This window comes from Microtus pennsylvanicus, chromosome 10, assembly GCF_037038515.1.
Source record: "Microtus pennsylvanicus isolate mMicPen1 chromosome 10, mMicPen1.hap1, whole genome shotgun sequence".
NCBI lineage: Eukaryota > Metazoa > Chordata > Mammalia > Rodentia > Cricetidae > Microtus > Microtus pennsylvanicus.
The window spans coordinates 38,462,820-38,483,979 of record NC_134588.1 but is presented as its reverse complement, the minus strand read 5'-3'; positions in this window follow the sequence as shown (position 1 = coordinate 38,483,979).

Genomic DNA, 21,160 nt, shown 5'->3' with positions numbered 1-21,160 from the left:
GGGGGGGTGGAACGCTTGATCCTACCTCAAGTAATGTGACAGACTTTGTTGACTCCCCATGGGAGACTTCAGCCGCTCTGAAGAGTGGATAATGGATGTGATGGGGGAAAGATGAGGGGAGTGGAAGGAGGGGAAAGAGAGGTAATTGGGATTGATACTAAAATAAGAAAAAATATTGTTTCACAAAATTTTAATTAAAAATAAATATCCAAAATGCCTCAAAAAAGAATTAGCTTGTTTTTATTTTTATTTATTAACAAACTCAATATATTTGTATTTTATTTCAGAAGTTTTAAAATTTAATCTAAAATGAAGTTCTAATTGGATTTTTGACATTCCCTCTTGATAAATTCAATGTATCTGATTTAAAATGGGTAGCAAGAATTCATGATACCCATGTCACAATCAATACAACTTATTGCTCATAGTAAAACATAATAATGAAAGAGCAGTTTCTGATGTTACACAGTCTGTTAGCTAAGGAAAATGCTGCCTGTAGTTAAAGGAGAAATGATAAAAATCCCATTGGATTAACAGTAAATGTTCACTTTACAGGTGCATGAATTCAACATTTATTTCTGCTTGGATGAAAGAAGAAATGTGGGCCTTCTGTAGATGGCAGATGGTTGACATCTAGGACCCAACTGTCACCTTCAGCATTGCTGACACACAGCTCGCCCATTCACATGTAGCTGGTAAATGGTGATAGGATAGAAGGTTAATTGGTAGGGGTTTCTATGGTCAGGGCCGATAAGTCATATGGAAATTATGGTCTAAATCTTATTGATCAGAACAAGTGCCAAGATCTCAGAAATCCTCAGGAAAGTCTGGAAAATGGAATACCTGGTTGAGCACTCGCTTCTAGCAATCAATTTACCCTATAAAAGTGATAGTTTACATCAAAATTTTAATGTCATGGAGATTCAGGTGGTGCATAATTTCATTACGGAATCCCTGCCGCTGTCGAAGCATTCAAAAGGCCTTCCTGTGTAGAATTAATTGGTATTTCTATGCTACTGTCTGCAGAAATGTGTCCCTGCGGTCTACCTACTAGTCATTTTCTAGCTACTCAAGCAGATCATTGCAGCCCTAAAAGATGACTGTATCTTTAACAAGCCTCGGAGTTCTTACTCTGTTTCAGCTTATTTAATAAACATTGTTAAGGTGCCAGATTCCATGTTAGTCTCAAATACCATTTTAGGTGATTGTGGTAGCTCTTTTTCCTAACACTGAGTAATTTTACTCTCTATATATGTCCTCTGTGGCTTTCCATTCTTTCCAAACCACACTTGCGTTATCCTTCCCATAAAAGCCTCTTGGAACAATTATATTTGCTGCAGATTTATCTTCACCTAAGTTCCTATACTCTTTCTTGTTCCCTCTCTTCCCGTTAGTTACATGGGAGTTTATTTATCATCCTACTTTTTTATTTTAAGCTTGTTTTTTTTTCTGTCCTAAACTTTTATCTCCTAAATAAACCTCTTATATGGAATGCTTCAAAATGTTGCATGTCTGTTCCCAAGCATGTATCATAAAAAAGGAATAGTAATTGCTTACAGATATGTTTCACTTCAAAATATTTGTGAGAATTTAAGTTGTTAATTAATATATAAATTATGCTAGGTAAATTTTAGAAGAAGCATAGAAGTGTTTCTGTAAATTATGAGCTGCTTTTAAAAGGGTAAAGAAAAAATAGAAACCATGGCGACAAATCTTGGACACTCAGCGAGCTCTATCTTATGCCTTTCCTGGAAGTCAAGCGTGGCCATCCTCGTTTCTCCAAAGTGAGCCATGACTGGAAGTGATGCATTTCATAGTTGCAGTTAAGAGAATGCAGGCCTCCTTCACATTCCCCTTTTGCTGGTTGAAAGTTGACCTGGAGCCACCCTGTGCTCCGAATGTGGCTGGTATGAAAGCTCCAGAAAGCAGGACGACCCTTCTAGCCTGGCACCTGCAGTGCTTTGGAAAGTACGGAATGTCTACTGCTGTATTACTTACATGTGTTTCAGTATTGCCTTTGTAGCTCATGACTGCAATTCTTAACCTAATGCATCCAATAACGTGCTTGTTATTATTATTGAGTCTGCTCTGCATATAGCATCCTTTATGCCAAGGACTGATTACAAGGGATATCCCCAAACTAGGTGTCATGTATCTAAAATACACAGCAGATGGTAAATGAAAACCTCACCGATCCACTCAGAATGAGGACCCAAATTTGTAAATAATAATGATGATGGTTGCTTTGTTACATATTGTTTAACTGAGTGTTGTCTTTCTTCCACAGAAGCACATCATAAGATGGTCCTCGCTAAACATCATCACATTAATCTTGCACTTTCTAGCCTCCATAGCAGTAAAATATAATTTCCCATTCATTTGCTATGGTGTCAAAAATCGACTAAGACACAAAGGAAAATCTTACATAATAGATAGATAATATAACTAGATTAAGCACTAATTTTTAATGATGCATTTTTATTTTAGAGAAGTCAACACTAACAAAGTGTACAACCAAACTGGTTGTGTGATGGTAGTCAATAGTCTGTTGTGCACACCTTCACAGACTTCCTTAGAAAAACAAAAAACTTGGTTCCACTAAAGTTAGGACTTCATTTCATGTTTATCTGCTTCTTATTGCATAAACATATTGCACTTGCTGTAATAGCCAAACTAAATTTATGTACATTTGTAGACATGTTTAGAATATATAATATATGAGGTCAGTATGTTCCTTTCTCAACTTCCCCAGTAGATTGGTGAGAGTACTTTTTAAAATCGGTACTGGACATCAAACTCAGACCCTTATGTTTACACAACAGGGACTTACTGAGACATCTCTCTAGCCCCTGGTTTCTAATATTATCTTGAATCACCTGCCATGAGCTGAATTAGGCTTGCTTGAATTTTCAAGTCTTCTTCAGCAAAACCAGTTGGAAAGTTAGCAGAATTTGGAAGACTGTAGTGTAGATAGTGAGAAGCAGCAGTTGCAGACACACACTGTGATAAGTTATGTTCGAGTGCCACCCACACAACAGTTAAGTACGGAAGCAATTATCATGTGTATATGAGTGACCATGAAGCGGTATTATCACAATGGTTCCCAACCTGGGAGTCACATACTGGATGTCCTACATGGCAGATATTTGGGATATGATTTGTTACAGTAGCAAAATTACAGCTATGAAGGAGCAACGGAATAATCTTATGGTTGAGGATCACCACAGCACGAGCAGCTATCCTAAAGGATCACAACATTAGGAAGGTTAAGAACGACTGCCTTGAGCCAGGCATTGGTGGCACATGCCCTTAATTCCAGCACTCGGGAGGCAGAGGCAGGAAAATCTCTGTGAGTTCCAGACCAGCCTGGTCTACAAGAGCTAGTTCCAGAACAGGTTCCAAAGCTACAGAAAAACTCTGTCCTGAAAAGCAAAACAAAAACAAAGAAAAAAAAAGAACCACTGCCTTAAGACTTTATAGTACTTGGACCAGACAGGACTCACCCATTCTTCTATTATTTCAACATAAAATTCTGTAAGCTTTTAATATTATGGAATTTCAGCAATATGGTAAAATTTTATGAAACATTTGAAATAATGTTTTAAATGCATAAAACAAAAGAAATAGAATAAAGAAGAATCGATTATTTTTCTATACAATTAACAAAATACTATTTAACAATATAATTAGCAATATATTTTAACATATTAAATAATTAGATGAATCAACAAATTCATTATTTAAAATAATAAAACATGAATGAAAAGTGAGGATTTAGAAATGCTGCATCAAGTATAGGGTAAAATAAAAATATTTTTCTTAGAATTTTATAGCAAACTACTATTTTTAATACCACTGTGATTGTTACATTCAAAACTAATGGAAACACTAAATTCCAATTGAAAATTAGTAAGAAGCTTTTCTTCAGTCAATGCATATAGGAGCCCTAAATACTTTCCATAAGTCCATAGAATACAAGCATAAGAATTGCAGGAAAGAGCTGGGGGTGTAGAAAGATACAAAACTTTTTAGCATGTCTAAGACTCAAGGTTCAACACACACAAGAATTTTAATGAAAATGAATCTATTTATAACTAGTTTTGTGTAATATCTCCTGTGATTTAAAGGGTGGGGTATGTTTTGAAAGGAAAATGTCATCTGTGCCATGAAATAATTTGTAGCTAAAATTTAGCAGCAGGATAGTGGAAGCAGTTCAGCTAGAATCAAGTCTTGATTTAAAAACAAATAAGAAAGACACTAAGAGGCATAACAATTTCCATAATAGGGAAGTTACTGTCCACTGAAGTAGTCATAGATACAGAATGAGCTTGACAGAGAACATTCAAAGCACAGGAAGTCCATGAGTGTCAAAGGAGACTGCACTTGATAATGAAAGAAAAATAAAATGAAGAATTAGCATAATAAATTGCTTAGTTGAGCAATATTGTCCCTATAAGAACAGACTTAATAAAATAGAAAAAATTGGTACTAAAGGAGATAAAGAAAGCACCTAATGAGTTTTCCACAAATAGAATGAGCTGATGGATATGAGAATGGCTATAAAGAACAAAAAAAAAATGGGTGGATGTAAATTTTGAACCTAGATAACTAGAAACTGAATGGGTCGTAAAAAAGATATTGAAAAACTACATTGAGCTGCATGTGGTGGCGCATGCCTTTAATCCCAGTACTTGGGAGGCATAGGCAGACTGATCTCTGTGAGTTAGAGGCCAGCCTGGTCTACAGAGTGAGTTCCAGGACAGCCAAGAGAAACACTGTCTTGAAAAGAAGAAGAAGAAGAAGAAGAAGAAGAAGAAGAAGAAGAAGAAGAAGAAGAAGAAGAAGAAGAAGAAGAAGAAGAAGAAGAAGAAGAAGAAGAAGAAATATGTTAAGTCATATGGTCCCCAAAGGGAGTGGCACTATTAAGATATGTGGCCTTGTTGAAGTAGGTATGACCTAGTTGGAGGAAGTACATCACTGTAGAGACAGGCTTTGAATTCACATATATACTTAAGTCATACCCAATATCTTAGACTACTTCCTGTTGCCTGTGAGACATAGGACTCTTAGCTGCTTTTCCAGCACTATGTCTGCCTGCACACCACGATGTCCCACAATGATGATAATGGACTGAATCTCTGAACTATATAAGAGTCAACCCAATTAAATGTTCTCCTTTATAAGAGTTGCTGTGGGCATGGTGTCTCTCTGTAGCAATAGAAACCCTAACTAAAACAACAAGTTTTCAACAAGAGCTGATGCATTTCTACTGCTGTTACTACAGAAAAATAAAAAAAGATGAAAGTCAAAGCATAGATTAGACAAACTCCTAAGACTGATGTATTTATTCAGAATTAATTGTGTTTTCTTGAATCCTGGATGGGGACAGAAGCTTTTGAAGAGACTTCAGTGGTTTTACTCTAAACCCTTGGATCAAAATGAAAAATAAGAAATAGTTCCGAAATTAATTTCTATGGGTTTCTTGGATCCTCTATCTCTGCACCACTACATTTTTAATGGCTTTGTTGACAAGAGCCTCATACAATAATATTTATTATCTGCAGTCTACAAACAACAAAAATGAGTCTTAGAGAAGATGAACCGAAAAATTTCCCAGGGTAAAGAACAGGGAAAGGAGGCCTGGTCTTGCCTCAACTGAGTGTTACAGGCTTTGTTGATTCCCCCACGGGAGGCCTTACCCCTTTGGAGAGAGGATGGGAGATGGGATCTGAAGAATGGGGATGGAGGGGAGAGGGAGGAGGGGTGGGAGGGGAAGTGTGGTTTGTATATAAAATGAATAAAAAAGCTTAAAATAAAAAAATAATTCTCAGAAACAAATTTTCAAAGGCTTCGTTGTAAAATGCAATATAGGAGAAGCAGTTTTATAGCAAAACACATTATCAGGTCACTGTAGCCTCTTCATAAACATGTTTTATGAAAAAACATATGATTAACACTGTGATCGCAGAGAGACTGAAATTAATTCCATGACTGAGTATTTGACAGACAGAATTGTAATGAGTGGGAGGTGTAACCCACAAAGTATACAAGATGACCGGGTTGTTCCTGGTGTGGGGAAATTTTAAAATCAAAACCACTATAGTTTCTTAAGCCCAGGGCACTATTTAGTGAGACTTCAGAGTGACATTAAAAATGAAAATGCTTCCTCTACCAACCAATTCTGGTTTTCTCTATGGAACACTATTCAAGAGTATCCGCTGGTTTATAGGTTCTCGGGTATTTTTTAACTTATAAATAAACAATGACACTCCATTTCAGAAATTGTCTGGCTGAGCTGGGGAAGGGTTCAACCTGGTTTGTCTCTTTGACAGTGATTACAAGGGGACTTTGGCAAGTTAAGTTTTTGAGTGACCTTGACGCTTGATGCAAAGAAGGTAGGAGGTTCAAATTTGAAGCTTTCTAAAGATGGCTCTAATATTCTCAGATTTCTTGGGTAAGATGATGGTGTGGTTTTAGCACTTCATATTTTTCCACAGCCAGCGTCCTCCGTGACTGACATGCATCTTTGTGTATGCTTTAAAGACATCTAAATAATCAGTAAAGGTTATTACTCCTCTTCAAATACCCAAATACCTTCCTCATCCTTACTCTAATTTTATTTTTTAATGGGTCATATATCACAAAACAGACTTTCCCTTTGGGTAAAATAAGAAGCCAAAAGCCCTGTGCCACTCATTTCCCCAGGAAAACTCCATGGAAACCGTGCAAAGGGAGATTCTGATGACTCTTCTTGTGGTCAGAATGGAGCCCCTTCCTTTCACAGTCTTCCTACTTCTTATGATTCGGAGCCTTTTTCTACCGCCTGTGGTTTCTGTTTCTCTCAGCTGAAGACTTTATTCATCCAGCTTTGAAGATGGGGTGGTAATGTCTTTCCACTAAGTTCCCTTTCAAAGATGAATCCCCATGGCCTAGATTACAGAACTTTTCCATTTATTAAAAACGATCATATGTCTTAGCCTCTAGAACATAATCGTGACAGAAAAAAAAAAGTCCTATTTAGGGCAGCGTAAATTCGTTCCAGGAAAAGCTCTCATTATAACCATTTTCTTCACATTATCCCAAAGTTATAGGCATCCTTTTAGCTGTGTCCCTGACAAAATAGACATCTCCTCTAATGCCCTAGTGTCTAAATCTGGAGAATAATGACAAAAGTCTATGAGGACTCCTGACCACACAGAAGGAACATTATTCGGTCTACAAGGATCCTTTAAATATCTAGTGTGCCACTCTCCTTGCAAGTGGGAGGAAATCATGACCAGGAAAGCAATGCAAAAGGCCATGATGCTTGCTATGTAAATTATCCCTAATCCACTCTGTGGGAAGAAAGCCACCAGGCTCTATTGTATTCTGCTGTCTGGAATGCAGATTTGTCAAATCTAGAGAGGAGTTAAGAGGTAATCTAAACTTTTAGTGGAAGATAGAGAATCCATAATACAAAGAGATTAAGTAGTTTTTGTCCAAGGGGGCTCAAGTAAGTAGTAAGACACTACACTATGGATTCAAGAGTGCATATGTAGAACATAGGAGCTTGGGAGTTTTATAGATTGCCCCATGCTGTCCTGACTAAAGTTAAATTACAATGTGGAGATATTTCAGTGTTGCTTTGCTAACGCAATGCCTTAGTGATACAGCACTGCAGACTGTTTGGTTTTCACTAAAGGCATTGGAATTGGGCAGTTTATGTATACAAAACCACACGTCAGTGGCAAAGTTATTGTTCAAAGATTCTCAGGTTGAAAGGAAAAAGACAGATCATCCTGCATGCACGTCTTGTTAAACAAATCTCCATTGTGTATGCAGTCAGAGACTCTTCGGCACACAGGTATAAAGCGAATTGCCTTATCTGTAGAACAACTACTAGTAACCAATTTTCCCATTAGTCACTTATCTGCCCCATTATCTCATTCTTTGTCTGCAATTTGATGAGCTATTATGCCCACGCTGAAAATCAGAAGAACTCCACTCAGTATTTCAGAGAAAATTGCTTCCAGTACTTTGAATATGTTACAGTAGATTAAGACAATTTCTTTTCTCTTTCACTTTTCCTGGATCTTTAGTGATTTCTGTCATTTTTCTCCTTTCTGTCAGTCTATCCTTATCCGTAATTGACCCTAAGTCATTGAAAATGGTGTTGCTTAGTTGGCATCAAACAGTCTACTTTTAGTTGTTTTCCTAAATAACCTGTATCATTTCACCCACACCTACATGGTTAGTGAAAAACTCTGGGCCCTTCTTAATAAATCATGGCTACCAAAACTTGGGCTTATCAACATTTCAAGAATTGCGCAACATCCTTAATGATCAGGAAAATGCAAATCAAAATGACTTTGAAATACCATCTTACACCAGTCAGAATGACTAAGATAAACATATACTGAGGACAGCTTCTGTTGGATAGGATGTGGAGTCAAGGGAACACTCACCCACTGCTGTACAGTCACTTTGGAAATCAGTACACCAGTTTCTCAGAAATTTGGGAATAACCTACCTCAAAACCCAGAGGTACCACTCTCAGGCATATGCTCAAAAAATACTCAGTCATAACACAAAGACACATGTTCATGGTAGCATTATTTATAATAGTCAGAACCTGGAAACAACCTAGATCCCCTCAACTGAAGAATGGATAAAGAAAATATGGTACATTTACACAATGGAGTACTACTCAGCAGTAAAAACAATGACATCATGAATGTGCAGGCAAATGGTTACCTGAGTGTGGTAACTCAGACTCAAAAGACACAGTATGTAGTCACTCATAACTGGATATTAGAGGTAAAGCAAAGGATAACTAGACTACAGTTCACAGCTCCAGCGAAAATAGGTAACAAGGAAGACCCACATGGATCGTCCAGGGAAGGGGAATCAGAGATCTCCTGGATAATCTGGGGGTGAGGGAAGGCAGCAAAGGGGAGAGAATGGAGGATGAGACTATGAGAGAAAGGGATGGTCGAGGAGGGGAGGGACGGAGTGGGAGAGCAGTGAGAGATATCTCGATAGAGCCACTGTGGGGTTAGGGAGAAGCCTGGTACTGGGGAAATTCCCAAGAATCCACAAGAAAGACCACAGCTAAGACTCCAAGTAATAGTGGAATGGGTGCCCAAACTGGCTTTCCGCTGTAATTAGATTGGAGAATATCCCCACTACCATCATAGAGCCTTCATCCAGTAACTGATGGAAAGAGATGAAGAGATCCACAACAAAGCACCAGACTGTGCTCTGGGAATCCTGTTGAAGGGAGGAAAGAGGGATTATATGAACGGGGAGGTCAAGATCATGATGGAGAAATCTACAGAGATAGCAGAACCAAGCTTGTGGAAACTCATGACCTCTAGACTGACAGCTGTGGAACTACATGGGACCAAACTAGGCCCTCCGTACGTGGGAGACAGTTGTGAAGGTTGAACTATCTGAGGAACCCCTGGCAATGGAACCAAGATCTATCTATCCCTTGGACATGAACTAGTTTGCTGGAGCCCATTCCTTGTGTTGGGATGCCATGTTCAGCCTTAATGGAGAGGGGAGGGGCTTGGTCCTGCCCCAACTTAATTTGCCAGACTTTGTTGACACTCCATGGGAGCCCTTACCCTTTGGGAAGAGTAGATGGGGGTGGGCTGAGAGAGAGGCAAAGAGAGTCATGAAGAGGGGTGGGAGGAAGAACTATGGTGGGAATGTAAATGAAATTTGAAAAATAAACTAATTAAAAAAACCTTGAGCTTGTCATAGCACTAATGCACGCCTGTGTAGTTTACTAAATGGTAAGAAATACAAAAGCGATTTACTTGCTTTGCATCACGTAGCCATGTAACATGTCTGTTACAAAAACTAATAAAGGAAAGCATTATTCAGCCAATCAAAGCAAACACAGCAGTTATTTTCTGTAACACTCTGGGCAGGCAATGTTAAATCAGAAACAATGGAACTTTTTCAGGAAGCTAAACAGTGGGAAAAGAACAAACAGCCTTCTCCCCAATCTCAACAGCAATTGCCCAGAGATCAGAAAGTATTTCACGCTACTTAGCTATTGAATTTTTTCTAAGTCTTTTTTTTTCTAACTATAAGTTATGATCTGGTTACACTGTTTTTATCGTGGCGACAATCAGCGTCTTTAATGTGTCATCCTTAGTATCTAGCAAGCTAGCATTTACTTGTAAATTGCTGGGTATCTGATGGAAGGTCTATGTGTTCTTCAGATTAGATTGCATCTAAGGTCATAGGTGTCAGATGAATACATGATGAGGCAATAAAAGGCTCCACATAAGAAATGAGCAAGTCACTCTGTGGAAAGCTTTACACAGAGAAGAAAAGAAAAAGGAACAGAAGAGAGAGAAGCAGGGAGAAAACCGTGTGGCAATGGAGACGCTGGTGTTACTGTTTTTTCTGAGACTGCTAGGGTTGTTGTGATATCAAATCCTTGCATTCATTAGCTTTCCCAGCTACACACACAGATTTCTATTTCCCTTGGTAACATCTGTGCACCTACTAAATGCTTCATGTGAATGAAGACAGTTGTCTGTTGTTATTATTAACTGAAGAATAACTTAAGATTTTCTGTGTTAGGTACAGGAGATGAAGTAAAGCCTCTAAAAGCAGGAACTCAACAGGAGTGGAAGCATTGCAACCCACCCTTATCCTTAGAATGCACAGGAAGCAGGGATGGTTGCTGGAACATGCAGGACATGAAACACATTTCAGAAACATTTATGTCTAAAACTTAGGGGAAGTCACAGCTTCAAGAGAAACATGAGTTACCAATGGACTCTCAGAGTGAGCACTGTGGACTGAAATAAGACCATCAAAACATGCTTTCAGAGACACGTAGATTACAACATAGAAATTTTCCTAGGTTTGTTGTAAAACAATGGTCTTTTATCCTGTCACTTGTATTATTTTTAATAAAATTCTGAAAGTACAGGTAGGGTAACCAGGCAGGAGGTAGAGACGTGGCAACAAAAATTATGGCAATGAGAATTATGGAAAGAGGAAAGTTTCAGTCTGCAGTGGTGGTGACCCAACTTCAGAGGAAGCAAGATGTGACTGCCTTGCCAAAAAAGGTACCAAGCCACGTGGCTAACTCAGACTAGAATTATGGGCTAATGTAAGTTATAATAATTAGTTAATAAGAAGCCTGAGCTAATGGGCCAATCAGTTTATAACTAATGTAGACCTCTATGTGATTCTTTGGGACATAACGGCTGCAGGACCAGGCAAGACAGAAAATCTCGATCAGCATAGGATGACAGGGAACTACCCTTTATTTTGTATCCAGACTGTTCATCCTCATATTGAAAGGCAATCAGGAAATAAATTTAAAAAGTTAAAAATACCTTTGGTTGGTTTAGAGAAACCCTTTTCAAGTAATAAGTGGCAGCAGCTGAGCTTGAGTCCCATTTGCTTTATGCAAAATAAAGGGAAAATTAATTTTAGAAAAGAGAGAAACATTTAAAAAAATGACATTGCTCAACTATGTTCATAGCAGCATTGTTTGTCATAGCCAGAACCTGAAAACAACCCAAATGACCCTCGACTGAAGAATGGATAAGGAAAACGTGGTACATTTACAAAGCAGAAAAAATAATGACATCTTAAAATTGCAGGCAAATGAACGGATCTAGAAAACATCATATTGAGTGAGGTAATCCTGACCCAGAAAGAGAAATATCATATGTACTCACTCATAAGTGGATTTTAGACATAAAGCAAAGAAAACAAGTCCACAATTCACAATCCCAGAGAACCTAGACAACAATGAGGACCCTAAGAGAGACACAGATGGATCTAATCTACATAGGAAGTAAAAAAGACAAGATCTCCTGAGTAAACTGGGAACATGGGAACCGTGGGAGAGGACTGAAGGGGAGGGGAGTGGTAGGGAGGGGAGCAAAGAAAACTGTATAGCTCAATAAAAATCAATAACAAAGAAAAAATGTTAATGAAAAAGAAGTGAGAAACCATAAAACATAAAATAAAAATCACCAAAAGATTATAAATTTTAAAAAAAGAGTTCCTTCACTGAGAAAGGGGGCAGAAAAGAGTGGGAATAAAATCTCAACAGAAAGTATTTTCCCAGTTGTGTCTTATGAACTAGAGATGCTCTTGGAGTGTTTGATATACTCTCCAAAGGGCGCTTCTTTTAAACTTCCAAGTGTGACTGAAAGCATCAGTTTAGCTCCTGGTACCTCATAGAGATGTCAGACCCTTCAAATTTAGCCTAAATGCTCAAGCTAACAACCCACGAAAGGAGCTCTAATGGAGGGAGGGGCAAAAGGAAGGGGAAGGAATGGAGGGTGAAGAAAGAAGTACTTTATTCTACAATTTTGGCAACGTTCAAAGGATGTAACCTTGGTATTTGTAGAGTTGGCTAGTCTAGAGTACACAGTTATTAAGTTAAACACTAATCAAGACGCTGGTATGAAAATGTGTTTGTAGCTATAATTACCACTTGAAGTTTAAATAAAGGAGATTATCCTCAGTAACACAGATGGCCTTCATCCAATCAGCTGAAAGGCCTTAAGAGAAAAATCAATTTACACTGATGAAGCAGAAATCTCCCTCAAGAGTACAGCATCAGCTCCCTACTGCTGAGACTTTCCAACTTGCCAGCCAGCCTGGCCCAAAGCTTTGAACTCATCAGCCTCCACAAGCCAACAGCAGATTAAGCCTAGAAATAAATTTGTTATATATATACACATAACTTCTCATGAATCTGTATTGTACTAAGCAGCCTTCTATGGACAACTGAAACAGTGGAAGCAAACAGATTATGCTATGCTATTGGTCATAGGTTTTCCTCATCCTCGCCAAGTACAACATGAAAAAAAAAAAGCCAAGGGACTTAATTGTTGGGTTCTTTTTTGATAATAGACACAAGAATTTGTTTATCATCTAGGAAATTGTATAATTTAAGAAAGGAGTCCGGAACTGTAAAAACATGTCAAGGACAATCTGATTATTACTCAGAACACATTTTAAACCAGAACAAACAGCAATCATCTTGAAGAAGAGTAGACTCCCTCATAATGGTATTAAAATGCATATCCACATCCTTCCCACTAAATTATGAATGCCTGGAAAGCAACAACAATGTCTTAGCACCTTCTGCATGTCATATGTATGTAATAAATGGCTTCTAAATAAAGGGATGGCTAAATTTGCATCAAGAATGTTGGTAATTTAGTGCTTGTTGGCTGCATGCCAGTTATATTCCAGCCCTGTGCTAAGTTTTGAGTACAAAGCCATAAATATGCATAAATATTCCCATGTAGAAGTGGGCTGCAGTTTACCTGAAGAAGCCTAAATTCCTGACGATGCTGCCGAAAAGTACACTGGAGAGAAAACTATGCTGTTAAGTTAAACTCAATAAGTTAGTTGTTTATTTGCTACAGTGATGTTTGCCCTTCTAAGCATAGAATACTCAACACTTCTGTGGGGATAGCTTTAACAGAAGGGCTCATCAGAGTTATCAGAACTAGTCTATGTCCCAGCATTTCAGCCAGGTATAAGACATTGGGCACATTGCTTAACATCTCTGATCACCCTGTTTCCCAACAGTGAAACAGAACAATTCCTAACTGGCAAGAAGTGTGTGTGTCAAATAAACAGTGGCAAGGAGAGCTAGTTGCTTGGTGCCCAGCCTGTGGAAGGTTAAGTACAAACTAGGTTTTACAGACTTTGTATTGCAAAACTCCACTGTTACTGGGGCAACAAATGTCTTTAGAGAAATAACCCCATTCCCTAGGAGCTTCCCAGCCGTTGTGATTTTTCAAATGTGCTCAGACATTCTTTCATCCAAGGGGAAATCCTCTACACTGTAAAGACAAAGTCACAAGAAATACAATGTAAATACAGATGTTAATTACGGGTTCCTGTAGACTCATAAGAATTACAGTCACGTAGACTTGGAAGAGGCTATGGAGATCACCCACAACTCATTCCGTATATGTTAGAAAAGCAAACCAACTTCAACTAGAGCACATGGCGGGCGGTACCATGAGCACACCCACAGTTCATGCGCTTTATTCTGCTATCTGTAGTTGGTATTCATACGCTGCCGGGGTTAGCACACAGAAGACAGGGAGCTGTTAATCCTGACTCTTTGCTACCTGCCATGTTTCAGACATTACTGGAGTTAGAACCTAAAGCAAGATACACACAAGACCAAGAGGGACATTGGGAGAAGACTGTTACTATGTACCACTGAAAAGAAAGTCTCTGACTCACCCACCACACTCTGAACAAGCAGGGACAACAACACAGGTTTCAGGGGTGAGGGGATCCTTACCTCTTTTTGGTTTGTGTACAAATATTGGTTGTCTTTTTCTACAGTTTACTTAGTCAAACCCATCTTTCTCTTCTGATAATTTAGAAGAAGTGTTCTTGTTGAATGTATACAGTGGCCAGACAGAGCCCTGAGCCATCAGGCAGACATGAGGTCACAAGGAACTACCCCAAATGATCACCATTGCTCCCATCTCTGAAGGAGGTAGCCATGAGTAGCATGACCCCTTCCCTTCTTTCTGTGGTTATTCAAAAGATAAGCGAGCACCAGCCATTGAGAAACATCTGGGGAGAACAAGGGACACCAGATGAGACATCTTTTCCCTTTGAGTTCATTAAAAACCAAAGGAAGGCGATGATCTTTTCAGGGGTGTTAACCACGCCTCTTTCTTTCTCAGATTCTTTTTTTGCTTCCACCCACAGGGCACATTTTATAAATAAGCCTATTTAGTCACTGACTGAAAGGAAGTTTCTAAAAGGCTACTAGTTGCTTATTTCATGTGTTAAAAGATTCATTTCAAAACTTCTGTGTCATCCCAATAGATCATAAATTGGCAACAGACCATGTTAGTATCATCCATACACTTCAAAATTTGTAGAAAACTGTAAGGGCCTTCCCATACCCTTCCTGTGACCTCTCAGAGCCACTAGAACATATATTCAAACAAAGGTATCTTTTCCTTAGAATGGAAACTAGGGACTGGAAAGTCTACTTCAAAGATGAACAGTAATAATGGATGGAAATTATATGCCCACCCCTGTAACATCTACTGGTTAGTTGCTCTGGTACTTGCTTCCTTTCCATCATACTTGAGCCCCCTGCTAACATTCCCTTCATTTAAATGTCTCAACCTCACTTGTTCAATACAAGAACTGTGCTTGACTTTGTTCGCTCTGTTTCACCAGTACCTATGATTCCACACTGCCACCAATTCCTACTAAGAACTTCTTTGTTTAATGCCTAGAGGTTTTAGTATATTCCCCAGAGATTTGAAAAATACATAAAATTATTCTTACACACCATACTGCAGATGTATGTGAAGATATGTCATAGATCTGCTCTTTACTCAATTAACAACCCAAAAGCTTGTGGCTACTTTGGTCTCAAAGCCTGTTCCACTGGTGTCGCTGTCTCTAGAACATGTCTTGTTAGTCAAATCCCAATGACAGTGTGACAAAGACTGAGAGTAGAAGAATCCAGCAAAATACAATGCTATTCTTATGCCCCAGGCTCACTTTTCTTCCGACCATCTTGCTTGTGTATAGTCCTTTCTCATTTAGTCACGTGTTTTCAGACTATGTTGTAAAACAATCTTGTTTATTTTCATTCCACTTCTTGAAGAAATCAGTTTCTCCATTGTTTGGACCTCAATGCAAGATTTGAGTTTAGTACCATCTATTGTTTTTGTTGATGTTGTTGCAATTTATATTCCAGGATACTAATATCATTGACTGTTTTTTCCTTTTCACTTAAATTAAAATTTTAGCTGATATATAGCATAATTGTCCTCATTTTGAGATAACATGTTATGCTATGATGCATGCACATATTTTGTAATTTAAATAGATTTGAATCAACAGAAGCATAGCTATCTACAGGGTGATTACAGATAATAACAGTCCTGTATATTTCAAAAAGCTTAGAGAAAGTTTCCACTTCTTACCAGTGTTTATTCTTGACTCTCACTTTACCCAAGATGCCCCTGACCACCCATGCACTGTCCACAATGTCAGTATTGATATGCACCCTAAAAAAAGACTAGTGCTGAAGGAAGTGGTCACGCTGAAAAACAGAACTGAAAATATAACATTTATTTTTAGGGAAAGTGGTCTCTGGCTCTCTCCAGCATGGATGTGAGCACCATCCTCCATAGAGGAATGAATGGAATGAGTCTCCAGGGTAATACTGCTGTTATGAATGAAACTTTATCCTTCTCCTCTAAAACACAGCCCCTTCTACCCAAACTCAAGAACAATGGACCAAAGGAGCATGATAGGCAATTAGAAAATCTGTTTCAGCTGCTTAATTTCAGGTTCTTTTTTTCAGTTCTGTCCACCAAATACTGGTTAGAACCAATACGTACCTTCTCTTATTTCTCATCCTTACTGATTTTGCCTAAACTATTGCTAACCTATACATATTACCCTATACAGGGTAAGATTCTTATCTCTGTCATCTAAGCTTAATCTAGTTCACCTACTTAATAGATGTCTACTTTGCACTACAGCAGGCAATGCACTTAGCACAGATAATAAATTTTATGTATTTTATCAATATCTCATGTTATCAAGTATTATAAATGAAATATAAACTTATACAAGGGAAGAAAAGAGAAAAGAAAAGTAAAACAGGGGGGTAATAAGGTGATGGAGGAGGGTCATCTGTCTATGTGTTAATTTCATTGGTTAATAAAGAAACTGCCTTGGCCTTTGATAGGACAGCAGCTTAGATAGGTGGAGTAGACAGAACAGAATGCTGGGAAGAAGGGAAGTGAGGCAGATGCTATAGCCCTCCTCTCCAAGATGGATGCTGGTTACGATCCTTCCCAGTAAGCCACCACCTCGTGGTGCTACACTCATTAATAGAAATGTGTTAATAAAGATGTGAGAGTTAGCCAGTAAGAAGCTGGAGCTAATGGGCCAAGCAGTATTTAAAAGAATACAGTTTCCGTGTAATTATTTCGGGTATAAAGCTAGCTGTGCAGGAGCTGGGTGGGAACACAGCCCGCTGTTCCTTCTACAATAAGGCATCAGAAATGAAAACAAAATGGAAGCAAGACAAAGGCTGTAAAGCAGAACCATAGAAGAAACTTAGAAATGTATCCCACAAGAAACCATAAATTCCCTGTTTTGGTTGACACTAACTTCAAATTTGTTCAGGAAGGACCAAGTGGAGATTAGGATGACTCATTGTCCTAGTTAGCTTCAATTGTCAACTTGACATAACCGGGAGTTATCTGAAAAAAAAGCCTTGACTGAGTAAATGCCCATTATTTGACATATGGCCATGCCTGTGGAGAGTTGTCTCAGTTGTGAATTGCTGTAGGGCCGCCCGGGTAATGGGCAGTACTATCCCTAGGCAGATGACCTAGGACTGCATAAGAAAGATGGTTGGGCCAGCAAACAGTGTTCCCCGGTGGTTTCTGTGTCAAAGTCCTAATCGAGTGCCTGCCCTGATTTTCCTTTGTGAAAGACTGTGACATGGAAGTGGAAGACAAACACACGCCCTCTTAGTTGCTTCTGGTCAGAGTGTTTTCAATCACAGCATTGGGAAAGAAACAAAACAACTCATTGAAATGTGTCCTTAACCTACAAAAGACAGAATTGTTTCAGAAGAACTACTCTGCCTTGTCCTAGAAGCACAGATATGTTTCCCATAAACTTTTGTGTGGAAACAAAAGTGATCAAGTGGCTCTCCTATTCAATAAAAATGATGCCCTGAGTGTCTCTCTAATGATGCAGCCTTCCTTTCATCTAGGCTTCCTCTTAAAGTGGTGCTCTACTTTTAACTCAGTTTACTCCTTTCTTACAGTTCTGCCTGTGACACTGAAGCTTCTGCCCACACAGCCTTTTGGAAACTACTTCACAACAAAGTCCATGTGCCTGTGACTTCACATTGAACAACTGCTTCAAAATATTTTTTTTCTTTTTTTTAACTTTAATTTATTTTTTTATTGAGAAAAGGAAGATAAAAAACAAGTTTCCACCTCCTCCCAGCCTCCCATTTCCCTCCCCCTCCTCCCACCCTTATCCCCCTCCTCCCACTCCTCTCCCCCTCCCTCTCCAGTCCAAAGAGCAGTCAGGGTTCCCTGCCCTGTGGTAAGTCCTAGGTCCTCCCCCCTCTGTCCATATCTAGGAAGGTGAACATCCAAACTGGCTAGGCTCCCACAAAGCCAGCACATTGCGTAGGATCAAAACCCCATGCCATTGTCCTTGGCGTCTCATCAGCCCTCATTGTTCGCCATGTTCAGAGAGTCCAGTTTTAACCCATGCTTTTTTAGTCACAGTCCACCTGGCCTTGGTGAGCTCCCAGTAGATCAGCTCCACTGTCTCAGTGGGTGGGTGCACCCCTCGTGGTCCCGACTTCTTTGCTCATCTTCTCCCTCCTTCTGCTCCTCATTGGGACCTTGGGAGCTCAGTCCAGTGCTCCAGTGTGGGTCTCTGTCTCTATCTCCATCCATCACCAGATGAAGGTTCTATGATGATATGCAAGATATTCATCAGTATTGCTCTAGGATAGGGTCATTTCAGGTTCCCTATCCTCAGCTGCCCAAGGAACTAACTGGGGACCTTGGCTTGGGCTCCTGGGAGCCACTCTAGGTTCAAGTCTCTTGCCAACCCTAATGTGGCTCCTTTAACTAAGAATTGTGCTTCCGTGCTCCCCTATCCAACCTTCCTTTATCCCAATCCTCCTTTTTTCCCTAGTTCCCCCCATCCTCCCCTTCTCCCTTTTCTCTCCCCGTCTCCCCTTACCCCCATCCCACCCCACCCCCAAGATCCCAATTTTCTCCCCGGCAATTTTGTCTACTTCCCATAGCCAAGAGGATAACTATATGTTTTTCCTTTGGTTCACCTTCTTACTTAGCTTCTTTAGGATCACCAATTGTAGACTCCATGTCCCTTATTTATGGCTAGAAACCAATTATGAGTGAGTACATCCCATATTCATCTTTTTGGCTCTGGGTTACCTCACTCAGAATAGTGTTTTCTATTTCCATCCATTTGTCTGCAAAATTAAAGAAGTCATTGTTTTTTACCGCAGCGTAGTACTCTAATGTGTAGATATTCCACACTTTCTTCATCCATTCTTCCATTGAGGGGCATCTAGGTTGTTTCCAGGTTCTGGCTATTACAAATAATACTGCTATGAACATGGGTGAACAAATGCTCTTGTCATATGATAGGGCATCTCTTGGGAATATTCCCAGGAGTGGTATTGCTGGGTCCAGGGGTAGGTTGATCCCGAATTTCCTGAGAAACCGAAACACTGATTTCCAAAGTGGTTGCACAAGATTGCATTCCCACCAGCAATGGATGAGGGTACCCCTTCCTCCACAATCAGTCGCCCTCTTATACACAAAGGATATGGAAGCAGAGAGGGAAATCAGAGAAGCTTCACCTTTCACGATAGCCACAAACAGCATAAAATATCTTGGGGTAACTCTAACCAAGGAAGTGAAAGATCTATTTGACAAGAACTTTAAGGCATTGAAGAAAGAAATTGAGGAGTATACCAGAAAATGGAAGGACCTCCCTTGCTCTTGGATTGGGAGGATCAACATAGTAAAAATGGCAATTCTAACCAAAGGCAATTTATAGATTCGATGCAATCCCCATCAAGGTCCCATCAAAATTCTTCACAGATCTTGAGAGGACAATAATCAACTTTATATGGAAAAACAAAAAACCCAGGATAGCCAAAACAATCCTATACAATAAAGGATTGTCTGGAGGCATTACCATCCCTGACTTCAAACTCTATTACAGAGCTACAGTGATGAAAACAGTGTGGTACTGGCATAAAAACAGAGAAGTCGACCAATGGAATCATATAGAAGACCCGAATTTTAACCCACAAACCTATGAACACCTCATTTTTGATAAAGGAGCCAAAAGTATACAATGGAAGAAAGAAAGCATCTTCAACAAATGGTGCTGGCATAACTGGATGTCAACCTGTAGAAGAATGAAAATAGACCCATATCTATCACCATGCACAAAACTCAAGTCCAAATGGATTAAAGACCTCACTATCAGTCAGAACACATTGAACCTAATAGAAGAGAAAGTGGGAAGTACCCTACAACAGATGGGCACAGGAGATCGCTTCCTATGTGTAACCCCAACAGCACAGACATTAAGGGCAACATTGAATAAATGGGACCTACTAAAACTGAGAAGCTTCTGTAAAGCAAAGGACACTGTCACCAAGACAAAAAGGCAACCTACTGACTGGGAGAAGATCTTCACCAACCCCACAACAGACAAAGGTCTGATCTCCAAAATATATAGAGAACTCAGGAAACTAGACTTTAAAATGCTAATTAACCCAATTAAAAAATGGGGCACTGAACTGAACAGAGAATTCTCAGCAAAGGAAGTTCAAATGGCCAAAAGACACTTAAGGTCATGCTCAACCTCCTTAGCGATCAGGGAAATGCAAATCAAAACAACTTTGAGATATCATCTTACACCTGTCAGATTGGCTAAAATAAAAAAACTGCTTCAAAATATTACCTGCCCCACCTGGGCCTTCTCAATCTCTCTCTCTCTCTCTCTCTCTCTCTCTCTCTCTCTCTCTCTCTCTCTCTCTCTCTCTCTCTCCTTTCTCCCTCTATTATTAGCATATCATAGCCTGAGAAGTTTTCATAAACACCTGCCCTGATGTGCCTGCCCCTCTACTCAAGTGCCCACTATTATCAGTCACACCAAGACTGAACATGTCTACCTGTTCCTAAGTGTTCGTGTCCGATATTTCTTTCCTCTCATGACTCTCAAGTTCAAGCTGGAGGAATGGCAGGTTTGGTTTCTCTGCTGACCTAATTGCTCCAGTATCCACATCACACATTCAGCCCTGCCTTTAGGCTCTGGGCAGCATGACACCTAAATCAGATCAGAGAGGAGATGTGCCTCTTTATTGGCTATTTACTCACAAGATGTTGCAAGTCTGCTCATGTATATGCTTTGACCTTGAAACTGAATAACTGTTTTCATAATCACGAGAACAGTATACTGATTTAATTTACAGTTTATTAACCCCATGTGCCCTACCAAATACTAGTTCTCTGTAAATGACATCACTAATTTCTTATCTTCCTGCATGTGTTTATTGTCTACTGCATGCAGTTCTGTTGGTAATCTC